Source organism: Phyllobates terribilis, unplaced genomic scaffold (genome assembly GCF_046119375.1).
Source record: "Phyllobates terribilis strain yellow unplaced genomic scaffold, ASM4611937v1 Scaffold_1__5_contigs__length_1240528914, whole genome shotgun sequence".
Taxonomy (NCBI): Eukaryota; Metazoa; Chordata; class Amphibia; order Anura; family Dendrobatidae; genus Phyllobates; species Phyllobates terribilis.
The window spans coordinates 522,992,103-523,006,297 of NW_027362761.1; the positions used below are offsets into that span (position 1 = coordinate 522,992,103).

The 14,195-nt window shown below is 45.9% G+C and overlaps 1 protein-coding gene across 2 annotated transcripts in view; it reads right to left on the minus strand.

Annotated features, from left to right (window-relative positions):
* Positions 1-14,195, minus strand: part of HCN1 (hyperpolarization activated cyclic nucleotide gated potassium channel 1) — a 526,503-nt gene that overhangs the window by 65,394 nt on the left and 446,914 nt on the right. The window lies entirely within an intron of this gene.

Genomic DNA, 14,195 nt, shown 5'->3' on the forward strand with positions numbered 1-14,195 from the left:
ATATATTTATTTTTTTTCACTGGAGGATTTTTTCCCTTTTTTTTTCCATTTTTGTCTTCACACTCCTGACTAGAGCGACTCCAGGCGAAGGTTACTGAGGTTTTTCTGGATACGTGTTCCGACAACTGAATAGTGAGCTGACTTTTCATTTCCCCTTATACCCTCCTCTTTTCCGCAAATTTTGAGCAACGTTCAGTTGACGAGCAATGTGAATCAGGCAAGAACTAGACAACATTTACCCTACTTTTGTGACAAAAATTATGATGAATTTGTCGTGCTGTGCCTGACTATGACCCCTCCACAAGCCTATGCCCACTTTTCCAAAAGTTAATGGAGTTGGAGTAAAAACATCAAAAGTTGCAAAGTTTTTGTGCAACTACAAGTTGTGCAAAAAATTTGCAACATTTCAGTTTTTCTTGAGATTCCTGCAACAAACTGAAGATTTCGCCCCATTACTATTTGGATTTGCTCCGTATTTCCTAATCCGCTTTCTAAAGAAAGTTGTACTAGTGATTCTCACTAAATTAGAATATCATCAAAAAGTTAATTCATTTCAGTTCTTCAATACAAAAAGTTGAACTCATATCTTATATAGAGTCATTACAAACAGAGTGATCTATTAAAAGTGTTTATTTCTGTTAATGTTGATGATTATGGCGTATAGCCAATGGAAACACAAAAGTCATTATCTCAGTAAATTTGAATAATTAACAAAAAACACCTGCAAAGGCTTCCGATGCATTTAAAAAGATCCCCTAGTCTGTTTCAGTAGGATCCACAATCATGGGGAAGACTGCTGACTTGACAGATGTCCAGAAGGCAGTCATTGACACACTCCACAAGGAGGGTAAGCCACAAAAGGTCATTACTAAAGAGTGCTGTATCCAAGCATATTAATGGAAAGTTGAGTGGAAGGAAAAAGTGTGGTAGAAAAAGGTGCACAAGCAACTGGGATAACTGCAGTCTTGAAAGGATTGTTAAGAAAAGGCCATTCAAAAATTTGGGGGAGATTCACAAGGAGTGGACTGCAGCTGGAGTCATTGCTTCAAGAGCCACACACAGACGTATCCAGGACATGGGCTACAAGTTTCACATTCCTTGTGTCAAGCCACTCATGACCAACAAACAACGCCAGAAGAGCCTTACCAGGGTCAAGGAGAAAAAGACCTGGACTGATGCTCAGTGGTTCAAGGTGGTGTTTTCAGGAGAAAGTAAATGTTGCATTTCATTTGGAAATCAAGGTCCCAGAGTCTGGAGGAAGAGTGGAGAGGCCACAATCCAAACTGCTTGAGGTCTAGTGTGAAGTTTCCACAATCAGTGATGGTTTGGGAGCCATGTCATCTGCTGGTGTAGGTCCACTGTGTTTTATCAAGACCAAAGTCAGCGCAGCCGTCTACCAGGACATTTTAGAGCACTTCATGCTTCCCTCTGCTGACAAGCTTTTTGGAGATGGAAACTTCATTCTCCAGCAGGACTTGGCACCTGTCCACACTGCCAAAAGTACCAATACCTGGTTTATAAACAACAGTATCACTGTGCTTGATTGGCCAGCAAACTCACCTGACCTTAACCCCATAGAGAATCTATGGGGTATTGCCAAGAGGAAGATGAGAGACACCAGACCCAACAATGCAGACAAGCTGAAGGCTGCTATCAAAGCAACCTGGGCTTCCATAACACCTCAGCAGTGCCGCAGGCTGATCGCCTCCATGCCACGCCGCATTGATGCAGTAATTGATGCAAAAGGAGCCCCGACCAAGTATTGAGTGCATTTACTGATCATACATTTCAGTAGGACAACATTTCAGATTTTAAAAACATTTTTCAAGCTGTTGTTTTAAAGTATTGTAATTTACTGAGATAATGACTTTTGTGTTTTCATTGGCTGTAAGCCATAATCATCAACATTAACAGAAATAAACTCTTGAAATAGATCACTCTGTCTGTAATGACTCTATATAAATACAGAGTTTCACTTTTTGTATTGAAGAACTGAAATGAATTAACTTTTTGATGATATTCTAATTTAGTGAGAAGCGCTTGTACCTTCCTCGATGACATTAGAGGGTATTAATGACTAGAGATGAGCGGTGTTCGACTAGAACTGTTCGCCAATCTCAAACTCGAGCTGTTTTGGGCGGTGTTCGAGTTGTTCGACGAACCCGAACGATTTGCAAAAAATTCGGCTGTTCGAGGTTATGTTCGATAACTGTTCGTGCACCAAAAGCGTGTCCTGCATGTCTGGCGCTATTTAGAGCACCAATCATGCAGGGATTGTCTGCCACTCACTGTAATGCCACAGCCATGGTGCTAGTGGCATTACAGTGATTGCCCAAATCGATGGGAACAGTGCCAACAGTGAAACATGAAAAGCCGGCAATTCAGCAGCGGCATACACCGGTACCCGACAATTTAGAACCGAAAGAATAGAGCTTCACACATAGATTAGATAGATAGAAACATGTCAGCCACATATATATGAAGTACAGTGACAGTGTTGCTTACTGTACTTGTCATTTAGTGTAAAGGATTTATTAAAAAAAATAATAGTGTTTTCATGCACCGTCTCTTTAAAAAAGCCGGCCGGCAATTCAGCAGCGGTACCCGACAATTTGGAAGAGAAAGAATAGAGAATCACACATAGATTAGATAGATAGAAACATGTCAGTCACATATATATGAAGTACAGTGACAGTGTTGCTTACTGTACTTGTCATTTAGTGTAAAGGATTTATTAAAAAAAATAATAGTGTTTTCATGCACCGTCTCTTTAAAAAAGCCGGCCGGCAATTCAGCAGCGGTACCCAACAATTTAGAATAGAAGGAATAGAGCATCACACATAGATTAGATAGAGAGAAACATGTCAGTCACATATATAATAAGTACAGTGATAGTGTTGATTACTGTACTTGTGATTTAGTGTTAAAATAAAGGATTTATTTAAAAAAAAATTGGCGTGGGGTTCCCCGTAATTTTAGGCTCTAGCGGAGGTTAAGCAGACGGCTGGGGCAGATGTTTGAAGCCTGGGAAGGGGGTAATACCGACGGAGCTTCCCAGGCTACTAATATCAGCCCCCAGCTGAATACCTAGCCTTTACTAGCTATTAAAATGGGGGACCCCCCCCAAAAAAATGACGTGGGGTCCCTCCTATTTTAATAGCTAGCAAAGGCTAGGCAGACAGCTGGGGGCTGATATTAATAGCCCAGGAAGGGTGCCATGAATATTGGCCCCCTCCCAGGCTAGAAACACCAGCCGTCAGCCGCCCCAGAAATGGCGCATCCATAGGATGCGCCAATTCTGGCACTTAGCCTCGCTCTTCCCACTGCCCTGTAGCGGTGGCAGTGGGGTAATAGGGCTGGGGTTGATGTCAGCTTATAATGCCAGCTGACATCAAGCCCAGGTTAGTAATGGAGAGGCGTCTATGAGACACCCCCATTACTAACCCCATAGTCAAAGTTAAAAGAAAACACAAACACCCAGAATAAAGTCCTTTAATTGAAATAAAGACACAATCCTTTATTGTTCTAAATTAAACCATACTTACCACCACGCCCATTCCAGCTGAAGCCAATGATCTCCTGCAATAAAAGTAAAATAATAAAGCAACATCATCCTTACCTTTCCATGGTTCCCACGACAGCTTCAGCTCTGCTACATCGAGATGACAGGCTGGACCGCAGCAGAACGCTGCCATCCAGCCTGTTATCCCGCAGACACTGAGAAGCGCAGGCATGCTTGCGCTCCTCAGTGTCTCGCTGTGACGGCATCCAGATGAGCCGACAATGAACTCGGCTCACCTCATGCACGTCACTGACAGCGTGGGAGAATTCTCCTGCACTCAGCGCTTCAGCGTGAGAATTCTCCCACGCTGTCAGTGACGTACATGAGGTCAGCTGAGTTCAATGGACATGAATGAGCTCACCTCATGCACGTCACTGACAGCGTGGGAAAATTCTCACGCTGAAGCGCTGAGTGCAGGAGAATTTTCCCACGCTGTCAGTGACGTGCATGAGGTGAGCTCATTCATGTCCATTGAACTCAGCTGACCTCATGTACGTCACTGACAGCGTGGGAGAATTCTCACGCTGAAGCGCTGAGTGCAGGAGAATTCTTCCACGCTGTCAGTGACGTGCATGAGGTGAGCTGAGTTCATTGGACATGACCTCAGCTCATCTGGATGCCGTCACAGCCAGACACTGAGGAGCGCAAGCATGCCTGCGCTTCTCAGTGTCTGCGGGATGACAGGCTGGATGGCAGCGTTCTCCTGCGGTCCAGCCTGTCATCTCGATGTAACAGAGCTGAAGCTGTCGTGGGAACCATGGAAAGGTAAGGATGATGTTGCTTTATTATTTTTCTTTTATTGCAGGAGATCGCTGGCTTCAGCTGGAATGGGCGTGACGGTAAGTATGGTTTAATTTAGAACAATAAAGAATTGTGTCTTTATTTCAATTAAAGGACTTTTTTCTGGGTGTTGTGTTTTTTTTAAATACTTTACTAGAAATTCATAGTCGTCATGTCTAATATTGGCGTGACCCCATGAATTTCGGGCTTAGGGCCAGCTGATAATGCCAAGCTGGCCCTAACCCCTTTATTACCCAGTGAGCCACCGCACCAGGGCCCTGGATGAGTTGGGTACAGCGCCAGAAGATGGCGCTTCTATGAACGCGCCATTTTCCGGGGCGGCTGCGGACTGCAATTTGCAGCGGGTGGGGCCCAGAAAGCTTGGGCCTCCCTGCGCTGCGGATTCCAGCCCCCATCTGCCTAGTTGTACCTGGCTGGACACAAAAATAGGGCGAAGCCCCACATATTTTTTTTTTTAATTATTTCATGAAATTCATGAAATAATTAAGGAAAAAAGGGCTTCCCTATATTGTTGTGTCCGGCCAGGTACAAATAGGCAGCTGGTGGTTGGGGGCAGCCCGTTCCTGCCTGCTGTACCTGGCTGGACACAAATATAGTGCAAAGCCCCACGTCAATTTTTTTTAAAATTATTTCATGAAACTAGATGGTGGCCCGATTCTAACGCATCGGGTATTCTAGAATATGTATGCGGCAGACCCGGCGCAATCAGCAGAGCGGTGTTTAAATTTGGCGCCAAAATCGCTGACTGGTCGCGGCCAGCAACCGCGACCAATCAGCAAAGCGGTGTTGAAATTTGGCGACTATATCACTGATTGGTCATGGCCGGCGGTCGCGACTAATCAGCAGAGCGGGGTTTAAATTTTGCGCCAATAATGCTGATAGGTTGTGGTCGCGACCAATCAGCAAAGCGGTGTTTAAATTTGGCGCCAATAATGGTGATTGGTCACGACCTCGACCATTCAGCAGAGCGGTGTTTAAATTTGGCGGCAACAATGTTGATTAGTCGCGGCCGACGGTCGCGACCAATCAGCAGAGCGGTGTTTAAATTTGGCGCCAATAATGCTGATTGGTCGCGGAAGGCAACTGTGACCAATCAGCCGAGCAGGGTTTAAATTTGGCGCCAATACTACTGATTGGTCGAGGACGGCGACCGCGATCAATCAGCAGAGCGGTGTTTAAATTTGGCGCCAATAATGCTGATTAGTCGCGGCCAGCATCCGTGACCAATTAGCAGAGCGGGGTTTAAATTTGGCGCCAATCTCACTGATTGGTCGCGGCTGGAGTCCGCGACCAATCAGCAGAGCGTTGTTTAAATTTGGCGCCAATCTCACTGATTGGACGCGTCTGGCGTCCGCGACCAATCAGCAGAGCGTTGTTTAAATTTGGCGCCAAGCTCGCTGATTGGTCGCGGCCGCTATTTAAATGTGGCGCCCAAATCGGTGATTGGTCGCGGGCAGTTTCCGCGACCAATCAGCAGAGCGGTGTTTAACTTTAGCGCCAAGATCACTGATTGGTCGCGTGCGGAGAGCGCGACCAATCAGCTAATCGTATTGGTGAGGACCGGGGAGCGCCGCTGCCTGGTCGGATACTTCCGTTGCGAGAAGCCGGGAGATGAGCGACTGCTCGCAGCAGAAGTATCCCGACCCGCAGCGCCGCTCCCCGGTCCTCCCTTCACACCCTAGCCGCTGATGTCCCCACAGTATCCGCACGGTGTTACAAAGATCCGGACATTTGTGTTAAAAATCGCTGATTGGTCGCTGGCGCTGCCCGCGACCAATCACCGATTTGGGCGCCAAATTTAAATATCGGCCGCAACCAATCACCAATCTTGGCTCCACATTTAAACACCGCTGTGCTGATTGGTCGCCGACGCTGGGCGCGACCAATCACCGATTTTGGCGCCACATTTAAATAGCGTCCGCGACCAATCAGTACAGCGGTGTTTAAATGTGGAGCCAAGATGGGTGATTGGTCGCGGAGGATATTTAAATTTGGCGCCCAAATCGGTGATTGGTCGCGGCTGATATTTAAATTTGGCGCCCAAATCGGTGATTGGTCGCTGGCAGCGCCAGCGACCAATCAGCGATTTTTAACACAAATGTCCGGACCTTTGTAACACCATGCGGATACTGTGGGGACATCAGCGGCTAGGGTGTGAAGGGAGGACCGGGGAGCGGCGCTGCGGGTCGGGATACTTCTGCTGCGAGCGCCCGCTCATGTCCCGGGTTCTCTCAGCGGAAGTATCCGCACAGGCAGCGCCGCTGACATCCATGCGGCTAGGGTGTCAAGGGAGGATCGGGGAGCGGCGCTGACATCCAATTGGTCGCGGCCGCTATTTAAATGTGCCGCACAAATCGGTGATTGGTCCCCGCCTTGACCGCGACCAATCACTGATCTTGCCGCCAAAGTTAAACACTACTGTGCTGATTGGTCGCGGACGCTGCCCGCGACCAATCACAGATTTGTGCGCCAAATTTAAATATCGGCCGAGACCAATCACCGATCTTGGATCCACTATTAAACAACGCTGTGCTGATTGGTCGCGGCCGATATTTAAATGTGGCGCCCAAATCGGTGATTGGTCGCGGACGCTGCCCGCGACCAATCACCGATTTGTGCGCCAAATTTAAATATCAGCCTCATGCACGTCACTGACAGCGTGGGAAAATTCTCCTGCACTCAGCGCTTCAGCGTGAGAATTCTCCCACGCTGTCAGTGACGTACATGAGGTGAGCTGAGTTCATTAGACATGACCTCACCTCATGCACGTCACTGACAGCGTGGGAGAATTCTCACGCTGAAGCGCTGAGCGCAGGAGAATTCTCCCACGCTGTCAGTGACGTGCATGAGGTGAGCCGAGTTCATTGTCGGCTCATCTGGATGCAGTCACAGCGAGACACTGAGGAGCGCAAGCATGCCTGCGCTTCTCAGTGTCTGCGGGATGACAGGCTGGATGGCAGCGTTCTGCTGCGGTCCAGCCTGTCATCTCGATGTAGCAGAGCTGAAGCTGTCGTGGGAACCATGGAAAGGTAAGGATGATGTTGCTTTATTATTTTTCTTTTATTGCAGGAGATCATTGGCTTCAGCTGGAATGGGCGTGACGGTAAGTATGGTTTAATTTAGAACAATAAAGGATTGTGTCTTTATTTCAATTAAAGGACTTTATTCTGGGTGTTTGTGTTTTCTTTTAACTTTGACTATGGGGTTAGTAATGGGGGTGTCTTATAGACGCCTCTCCATTACTAACCTGGGCTTGATGTCAGCTGGCATTATAAGCTGACATCAACCCCAGCCCTATTACCCCACTGCCACCGCTACAGGGCACCTGGAAGAGCGAGGCTAAGTGCCAGAATTGGAGCATCCTGTGGATGCGCCATTTCTGGGGCGGCTGACGGCTGGTGTTTCTAGCCTGGGAGGGGGCCAATATTCATGGCACCCTTCCTGGGCTATTAATATCAGCCCCCAGCTGTCTGCCTAGCCTTTGCTAGCTATTAAAATAGGGGGGACCCCACGTCATTTTTTGGGGGGGGTCCCCCATTTTAATAGACAGTAAAGGCTAGGTATTCCGCTGGGGGCTGATATTAGTAGCCTGGGAAGCTCTGTGGGTATTACCCCCTTCCCAGGCTTCAAACATCTGCCCCAGCTGTCTGCTTAACCTCCGCTAGAGCCTAAAATTACGGGGAACCCCACGCCAATTTTTTTTTAATAAATCCTTTATTTTAACACTAAATGACAAGTACAGTAACCAACACTGTCACTGTACTTATTATATATGTGACTGACATGTTTCTATCTATCTAATCTATGTGTGATGCTCTATCTTTCTGTTCTAAATTGTCGGGTACCGCTGCTGAATTGCCGGCCGGCTTTTTTAAAGAGACAGTGCATGAAAACACTATTATTTTTTTTAATAAATCCTTTACACTAAATGACAAGTACAGTAACCAACACTATCACTGTACTTATTATATATGTGATTGGCATGTTTATATCTATCTATGTGTGAAGCTCTATTCTTTCTGTTATAAATTGTCGGGTACCACTGCTGAATTGCCGGCCGGCTTTTTTAAAGAGACAGTGCATGAAAACACTATTATTTTTTTAAATAAATCCTTTACACTAAATGACAAGTGCAGTAACCAACACGGTCACTGTGCTTCTTATATGTGCGACTGACATGTTTCTATCTATCTAATCTATGTGTGATGCTCTATTCCTTCTTGTCTAAATTGTCGGGTACCGGTGTATGCCGCTGCTGAATTGCCGGCCGGCTTTTTTAAAGAAAGCGTCTTCTGAGCAGTTTGTCAGCTTTTGGACACCTTTGAAGGTGTTTTCTATGTGTTTCTATGTGTTTTTGTTTGCCTGCCATTGGTTTTAACGGTGTTCGACGGTGTTCTAAGGTGTTCGACGAACAGTTCGACGAACAGTTCCTCGAACATCCCGGTGTTCGACGAACCGAACCGAACCCGAACACTACGGGGGTGGCTCAACACTATTAATGACACCTTTCTCCAACCACCCTTCTAGGAGCCTGGGAATTTCACCAACTGTTATTACTACCTTAAAGTGGTAATACAGCCAGATTCCCTACAAAACTTTTTGATGTTTTAATGTATCGCTCCAGTATTTTTTTTATTTCAGTGCTGGAGTGGTGTTACTAATCTAAGTTTTCTGTCCCTAGTTTAGTACTCGACCACCGCTGTCTTCAGTACTTTCCGGTGCCGCTCCTGTCAGTCTCCAGCAGTTTGTGACCTGCCGGATCACTCCAGTGTTTTCTGGAGTGATACGGAAGTTACAACTCAATGTAAGTCTATGAGAGCCGGAACAAGGCCAGAACATGGCTCTCATAGACTTACATTGAGAGCTTGTGACCCTTACCTCTGACGTCCAGTCAGTCAGAAGTAGAGATGAGCGTTGTTCTACTCGAACTGTTCGCCAATCTCAAATTCGAGCTGTTTTGGGCGGTGTTCGAGCCGGTCGGCGAACACGAACAATTTGAGAAAAATTCGGCTGTTCGAGGTTATGTTCGATAACTGTTCGTGCACCAAAATCATAACTGGATTTTTTCTCAGTAATGATGAAAATTAATGTTAATACGCAGTTTGAGTGTACAGCGGGGTGGGGGGAGGGGCAGGGGATGGATCTCTGCAGGAACAATGAAGATCTCCATTTTTTTTTCTCTTTCCCGCATTTGCAGTGGGGAGGTGCAATCTGTCAGCCTATCAGCAGCGCACACACGGAGCGAAGTGCTTTTTTTCACACAAGCAAGGGCATGTGTGATTGGCAGTGTATGTCACATGTCCTTGCCCTATAAGACCAAGCCATTTTCCCCGTCGCCACCATTTTCTCACTGCTGCAGCTGCGTGTTAGACGGCACCGCTGTTGCTGTGTGTGCTATACCTTGTTAATTTCAAGCCAATTTTCGCACAAATATACAGATAGCTTGGGAGTAGGGAATAGTTGTGATTGCAGTCCTTTTAAGGACTAGGTTACAGCATTTCCTACGACTTTTATCAGGCAGGTCTGTGCTCTTAAATAGATAGATTGTGGGAGTAAAGACTAATTGTAATTGGAGTCCTTTTCAGGACTAGGTTACATGAGTTCCTATCAGTTTTTGCCAGGCAGGTCTGTGCCAGTGCTGTGCAAGTTTTTTTCACAGCATTTGGCTGAATCTAGCAAAGCTAATCCTTTTTGGCCTATTGCAGAGTGTGTTAGTCAGTGGAGTAGCCTATCTGTGTTGCAAGATATACCACCTGTGTATAGAATACCAATTTTTTTACTGCACCTAGTGAAGTAAAATCTTTTGGGCATAGCATCATTCTATTAGTCCATCTATACTGACCTCCATCAGGTTGCAAACTGAATATAATTTTTTTCTGCATCTAGCTCTGAAAAAATATTTGGGCTTCTAGCAGTGTGTGGGACTTGGTCTATTAGTCCATCTATACTGACCTCCATCAGGTTGCAAATTAAAAATAATTTTTTTCTTCATTTAGCTCTGAAAAAATATTTGGGCTTCTAGCAGTGTGTGGGACTTGTTCTATTAGTCCTTCTATACTGACCTCCAGCAGGTTGCAAATTGAATATAATTTTTTTCTGCATCTAGCTCTGAAAAAATATTTGGGCTTCTAGCGGTGTGTGGGACTTGGTCTATTAGTCCATCTATACTGACCTCCATCAGGTTGCAAATTAAAAATAATTTTTTTCTGCATCTAGCTCTGAAAAAATATTTGGGCTTCTAGCAGTGTGTGGGACTTGGTCTATTAGTCCATCTATACTGACCTCCATCAGGTTGCAAATTAAAAATAATTTTTTTCTTCATTTATCTCTGAAAAAATATTTGGGCTTCTAGCAGCGTGTGGGACTTGGTCTATTAGTCCATCTATACTGACCTCCATCAGGTTGCAAATTAAAAATAATTTTTTTCTGCATCTAGCTCTGAAAAAATATTTGGGCTTCTAGCAGTGTGTGGGACTTGGTCTATTAGTCCATCTATACTGACCTCCATCAGGTTGCAAATTAAAAATAATTTTTTTCTGCATCTAGCTCTGAAAAAATATTTGGGCTTCTAGCAGTGTGTGGGACTTGGTCTATTAGTCCATCTATACTGACCTCCATCAGGTTGCAAATTAAAAATAATTTTTTTCTTCATTTATCTCTGAAAAAATATTTGGGCTTCTAGCAGCGTGTGGGACTTGGTCTATTAGTCCATCTATACTGACCTCCATCAGGTTGCAAATTAAAAATAATTTTTTTCTGCATCTAGCTCTGAAAAAATATTTGGGCTTCTAGCAGTGTGTGGGACTTGGTCTATTAGTCCATCTATACTGACCTCCATCAGGTTGCAAATTAAAAATAATTTTTTTCTGCATCTAGCTCTGAAAAAATATTTGGGCTTCTAGCAGTGTGTGGGACTTGGTCTATTAGTCCATCTATACTGACCTCCATCAGGTTGCAAATTAAAAATAATTTTTTTCTTCATTTATCTCTGAAAAAATATTTGGGCTTCTAGCAGCGTGTGGGACTTGTTCTATTAGTCCATCTATACTGACCTCCATCAGGTTGCAAATTAAAAATAATTTTTTTCTTCATTTATCTCTGAAAAAATATTTGGGCTTCTAGCAGCGTGTGGGACTTGTTCTATTAGTCCATCTATACTGACCTCCATCAGGTTGCAAATTAAAAATATTTTTTTTCTGCATCTAGCTCTGAAAAAATATTTGGGCTTCTAGCAGTGTGTGGGACTTGGTCTATTAGTCCATCTATACTGACCTCCATCAGGTTGCAAATTAAAAATAATTTTTTTCTGCATCTAGCTCTGAAAAAATATTTGGGCTTCTAGCAGTGTGTGGGACTTGGTCTATTAGTCCATCTATACTGACCTCCATCAGGTTGCAATTTGAATAAAAAAAATTTCTGCATCTAGCTCTGAAAAAATATTTGGGCTTCTAGCGGTGTGTGGGACTTGGTCTATTAGTCCATCTATACTGACCTCCATCAGGTTGCAAATTAAAAATAATTTTTTTCTGCATCTAACCCAGCCAATAGTTTTGGCCTAATACCACAGTTTGGCCACTCAGCTCTGCTCGGTTACCATCCATTGTTTTTTTGTGCAAACAACTCCAGAGTTGTGAATTAGTTAACCACCAAAATGAGTGGAAAAAGGCCTGCTGCTGGTGGAAAGGGGAATAGGCGTGTTGGGAAGGGGAAAAAAGGTTGTGTCCGTGGGGTAGGTGCAGAAGAAAGACCATCTTCCAGCCAAACTAAAATGTCTACTTCTTTTAGCGGACAATGTGATAAGATCCCTTTCTTACGGCCACGCCAATCGCTACAAATTCCAGATGAGGCACAAAAACAGCAGGTGCTTCAACGGATATCAAGTGCTCCTTTAAGTGGGCTCTCCTCCACATCAACTTCAACATCACAAATACTCCAGTCCTCAAAGGTGTCACCCAAATCGCACTTGCTTCCTCACAGCTCCCAAATCTCCAGCTGCCCGTCTGAGTATGAGGTAGAACAGATGGTTGAGTCTGCAGAGCTGTTTACTCATACTATAGCCTGGGAATCAGAGGTCGACTCCAGCGCTTCTGTGAATCCAGACGAGGAAATGATCTGCACTGATGCCCAGAATCTTTATGAGTCGGATCCAGGACCAGACGCAGAAGGTTCTGACCATAATGTAGACCCTCATTCCCAAACTGTAACTCCTGTTGGTGGAGACAATGAGGAAGACGATGATAAGACTCAAATACCTGATTGGAGCGACAACTTTAGTTTTTTGTCAGGGCAGGAACAGGTTGGCTCTGAGGACGACGGGTGTGATAACGCACAGGGTGATGATGATGAGGTCGGAGATCCCACTTACTGTCAACCCACAGTCAGCCAAGAGATGAGGTCAGCAGAGGAGGTGGAGGAAGATGCTAGTGACGACGAGGTCAGGTTGCACCTTCCTGGACAGAGACGTAGTACTGGAAGCACGTCAACAACTGCATCCTCAAACACAACTCTGCCTCTCACCACAAGTCGTGGTGGCTCTTCAGGTCGCATGGGTGCTAAGCCTTGCATAGCCTGGGCATTTTTTCAGATCGATAAAGATGACCCAACTCGTGTTATCTGTAACATTTGTCAGCAAAAGCTAAGTAGAGGCCAAAAAATACATAGTTTGAGTACTTCATGCATGAACCGGCACATGGACATGAAGCATAAGTTGCAGTGGGAAGCTCAGTGTGCTACAATGCGGCCTAGCCGGCCGGGCCAACCACCGTCTGCCATATCTTGTGCATCCGCGGCCTCTTCATCCTCTGTGACTGGGGGGACAGCAGTCACACCTGTTTTGGGGCGCAGACCTGCCACCTCTTTACCCGCAACAGCCAGCGTGATTGGCAGGTCATCATTTTCTTTGGAGGTGGTAACACCAGCTGGTCTTGAGCGCTGTCCGACATCGATAGCACCACCTTTGGATCAAGGCAACCTAACATGTCCGCCTGCATCTTCCTCACAGACCGGCAGTTTGCCGGGGACACCCTTATCAACCCCGTCTAAGCACAATAGACAGCCCTCGGTCCCTCAGATGTGGACAAGTAAAAGACCATTTCCTCCTAGCCATGAGAAAGCTAAGAGGTTGAATTTCACCATCTGCAAGCTCTTGGCTACAGAAATGCTGCCTTTCCGCCTGGTGGACACAGAGGATTTTCGAGACCTTATGTCCGTCGCAGTGCCCCAGTACCAGATGCCCAGTCGGCACTACTTCTCAAAGAAAGGTGTGCCTGCGCTCCACCAGCATGTCGCACACAACATCACCGCTTCTTTGAGAAACTCTGTGTGTGACAGGGTGCATTTCACCACAGACACTTGGACGAGTAGGCATGGACAGGGGCGTTACATGTCGCTGACTGGGCACTGGGTAACTATGGTGACAGCAGGACAAGGGGCTGCTGTCCAAGTCTTGCCGTCCCCACGAGTTGTGCGTCAATCCTCTTTATGTCAAAGTTCCACCACTGCTTCTGCCTCCTCAACCTCCTCTCGGTCTTCCACCTGCACCCAAAGCCTGTCTGGTCATGCCACAAGCTTTCTAACTGCGCAGAAGGGATCCTGCACACCTCCTTACTATGCTGGCAGTAGGGCTCAACGTCATCAGGCGGTTTTTACATTGAAATGTCTGGGAAATGTGAGTCACACAGCTGAGGAGTTGTGGTCAGCTCTGGAGAACCAATTTCATGAATGGTTGTCTCCACTGGACCTGAAACCAGGGAAGGCCGTGTGCGACAATGCTGCAAACCTGGGTGCGGCCCTTCGCCGGGGCAATGTCACACACGTGCCTTGTATGGCTCAC